Genomic DNA, 3,956 nt, shown 5'->3' with positions numbered 1-3,956 from the left:
GGCTTACTTGCTCAGAGGCTGGGTCAGAACAACTAGTTGTAACTCCCTTGGCTTTTTTCTTGTTTATCAATAAAAGCTACTCATGTTTTCCTCCATACTCTTGTGTCATTTATGTTTTATGCATTTGTATGGTCAATTTACATCTGATCCTAGATTGTTTATGATTATAGATCCATGTTCTTGTATAGTTATATGCTACTGTGATCCTACAGGTACTCTGTGAAGCTGGGTGTACAAGGGAGCAAGTGGCGAAAGACTATCAAGAGAGAGAGGAATCGAACTAGGAGATTAGCGCAAGACAGAGGTTGGTCTTCTTTGTTCTTCTCTCATATATATTTCATAAAGGAAAAATGAAAGTAGCTTTAATTTGTTTGTTTCTAAGGTAGCTATCACACCTTAGTGGGATAAGCAGTTCTGTGTAGACACTTTTCCCTGTAACAGGCGGAGACGGGGCACTGCCCCTATTTTTGGCCTTAAGGCATGTTTTGGCGGGTCGATTCGGGCGGAAGACATTGTTAGGTGGGGAGTTTGGCTGGGGTGGCACATCTGTTAAAAGATAACGCAGGTGTCCTAAGATGAGCTCAACGAGAACAAAAATCTCGTGTGGAACAAAAGGGTAAAAGCTCATTTGATTTTGATTTTCAGTACAAATACAAACCATGCAAGCGTGGCCTATCGATCCTTTAGATTTTTAGAATTTGAAGCTAGAGGTGTCAGAAAAGTTACCATAGGGATAACTGGCTTGTGGCAACCAAGCGTTCATAGTGACGTTGCTTTTTGATCATTCGATGTCGGCTCTTCCTATCATTGTGAAGTAGAATTCACCAAGTGTTGGATTGTTCACCCACCAATAGGGAACGTGAGTTGGGTTTAGACTGTCTGAGACAGGTTAGTTTTGCCCTACTGATGAACCGCACCGTAATAGTAATTCAACTTAGTACGAGAGGAACTGTTGATTCACACAATTTGTCATTGCAGTTGGTTGAAAAGCTAGTGGCGCGAAGCTACCGTGTGTCAGATTATGACTGAATGCTTCTAAGTGAGATCCACGCTAGAAGCGATGCATGTCACTCTTCGACAGTATCTCGACACGTAGTAGGGGCGTCTCTTTGTTGCCCCCAGGGGATCGTGTCATTTGCAAACTGTGACCTTGAAGAATCTCGGTCGGGGCAACTTTGAAGTTCAATTCCAAACTATCGTTGAGAAGAATCCTTTGCAGACGACTTAAATACGTGACGGGGTATTGTAAGTGGCAGAGTGGCCTTGCTGCCACAATCCACTGAGATTCAGCCCTTGGTCGCCTCGATTCAGAGCTTCACCCTTCTCACAAAAAAAATCTGGCAACCCTCTCGTGCCTCTGCCTCTTCCTCCAGACGTCAATTTTTCATTGCTTGGGGGCAGGAAATTTGGGGTTTCCATGCCGCGACGGAAAAGGCGCCGAAGCCTAGGAAAACTGGGGTTTCCATGTCGCACCCGGGCACCCAAAATTTGGGGTTTCCATGTCGCGCCCCGACGCCCAAAATTTGGGGTTTCCACCTGGCACCTAAAATTTGGGGTTTCCACCAGGCACCTAAAATTTGAGGCTTCCATGTCACGCCAAAAATTTGGGGTTTCCACCCGGTGCCTAAAATTCGGGGGTTCCGCCCAGCGTAGAAAAAAATTTGGGTTTCCATGTCGCGCCTAAAATTTGGAGTTTCCGCCCAGTGCAAAATTTTTTGGGTTTTACAAGTCGCGCCCAAGCCTGGGGAAACTTGGGGTTTCCATGTCGCGCCCCGATGCCCAAGCCGAGGGAAACTTGGGGTTTCCATGTCGCGCCCCGACTGAAACCAGTGGCGCCCAAGCCTTGGGAAACTTGGGGTTTCCGAGTCGTGCCCCGACGCCCAATCCTGGGGAAACTTGGGGTTTCCGAGTCGCGCCATGACCGAAACCGGCGGTGCCCAAGCCTACGGAAACTGGGGTTTTCCAAATCACGCCCCAGCGCCCAGGGCTGGAGAAAATTGGGGTTTCCATTTCGTGCCACGACTGAAGTCGGCGGTGCCCAAGCCTACGGAGACTCTGGGTTTTCCATGTCGCACCCTAGTGCCCAAGCCTGGGAAACTTGGGGTTTCCATGTCCCACCCTTAATGGAACCATGGGTTTCTGCATTTTACAGCACGATGGAATCGCGGGGTTTTCAACAATGCCCCAACGCGGGGAACTTGGGGTTCCCATGGCGATGCAAACCAGCTCGCAAGTCTTGGGAACTTGGGGTGTTTGGAAACCACTCCCCAAGTGTAGGGAACTCGCTGTTTCCATGTCACGGCACACGCTGAATCGCACGAGTCTGTGGAACTTCAGATTTCCATGTCGTGGGGCCACGAAGAGACGCCAAAGACTGGGGAACTTGGGGTGTCCATTTCGTGGCACGATGAAAACTGCTACCTAAGTCAGCAAACACACACAGGGTTTCCATTTCGTGTCACAACAAAAATTGCTACCCAAGTCTGGGAAACGCGGTGTAAGGACCTGCGGTTCAGTTTCTCCCCGTCGGTGTGAAGTGCGAACTCTACGACCGAAATGTGCGAAGGGACATAAGTATGATGCGCATTAGAGGTGGAGCGATGGTTGGTTTATAGAGTGGGAGCATTTGGCATAACCCACGGGCCGACTTAAACGAAGGATTGTTTTCCGACCAACAATCGGATGGCAAGTTTGCGACGTGTAAGGACGTTTTGGCATGCGGTGGTCGAGTCGTCCTGGGCAGCGACTCATCCAACTGCTCATATAAATATGGCAAGGCATTGGAGCATTTGGCATTCATTCGAAGATGGAAATTCGAACATGAGAATTCGGTGATCAAGAAAAAAGTGCGAAGTAGTGGAGCAGGTCGCAAAAGAGGCATGGGCATATATCCTCCCACTCTTGGGCAAGCACACATGATACGCACAGGTTTCGGTTATCAGGTGAGGGTGCGGGTAAGGAAGGCACCCGCTGTTCGGTGTGACATGGGATTTCTCGGGTAGGTTGCCCAGCCGTCGTGGAAGAAGAAACACGGAGGTGTCTCGAGTGACTCGGGTAAGTCGCCCGCCCGTCATGCAAAAGGAAACACGGGGTGACTCGAGTGAGGTCGCCCACCTGTCGTGCAGCGGTAAATGAGGTTCGGTCGAGGAGTACGGTTGGCAACTCGTGTGAGGGTGCACCTGCCTAGCTCGGGCAAGGAACTCGGTTGGCACACGGAGGTGTTGCCTATTTGTAAAATTGGCTAAGTATGAAACTTGGTGTTTCCCAAATATACTTGTAAAGCCTCGTAAACATTGTAGAGTTGAATAATATATTGTATTCGGGCAGACTCATTGTTTAGGAGTTGCCCCTCCCTTTATACTGTGCAATTGTGTTCTTCATGTATAATTGAGATGACAATGAATGTGTATGGGTGTTCATTGGTATAAAGAAAACATAATAATACTTGGTTGTGAAAAACAAACTAAGTAGACTAATGGTTAGGCGTAGTCCATGAACAGAAGTATTGATGAAAAGAAAGTGTTCGGTGGCACCGCACCTCACCAAGTACAATTGAAAGACTACTATAGGCCTGGGGGCGTGACACGCAGGGTCCCCATGTCGCTCGCTCCATGTTGGGCATGGCGCACGCCCCTTGATACCTGCACGATGGGCGAGCCACCAACAGAAGGCGCGCGAGCGACCCTTGTTGTGTGCCCGGATGAAAGAGGTGACCATGCGTAGACGAGTTAGGATGTGGGTAGGCGTGCGACGTGTGGCGATGGGTGTAATCGGCGAGGTGTTGGAGCCGACCCATGGGTGCGACAGTGCACACGAAGGGATGCGGCGGTTTGTTGGAATGGGGCATGTCGAGGTTATGTGGAAGGTCAGTCGGGCATGCATGTTGATGGAGCTGACCCTTGTTATCCTCGAGAGAAATGGCCCTTGGGCGAAAGGATGAGTATAAGTAAGGAGAA

At 49.4% G+C, this 3,956-nt stretch overlaps 1 pseudogene; it reads left to right on the top strand.

Moving 5' to 3' along the window:
• Positions 1–341: 341 nt before the first annotated feature.
• Positions 342–1,309, top strand: LOC149195185 (25S ribosomal RNA; annotated as a pseudogene; the record flags this gene model as incomplete).
• Between the last annotated feature and the right edge of the window lie 2,647 nt (positions 1,310–3,956).

This window comes from Pinus tabuliformis, chromosome 2_2 (assembly GCF_031772625.1).
Source record: "Pinus tabuliformis cultivar Carrire ecotype Pingquan chromosome 2_2, CPIR1, whole genome shotgun sequence".
Lineage (NCBI taxonomy): Eukaryota > Viridiplantae > Streptophyta > Pinopsida > Pinales > Pinaceae > Pinus > Pinus tabuliformis.
This window is presented reverse-complemented; position numbering and strand designations above follow the sequence as displayed.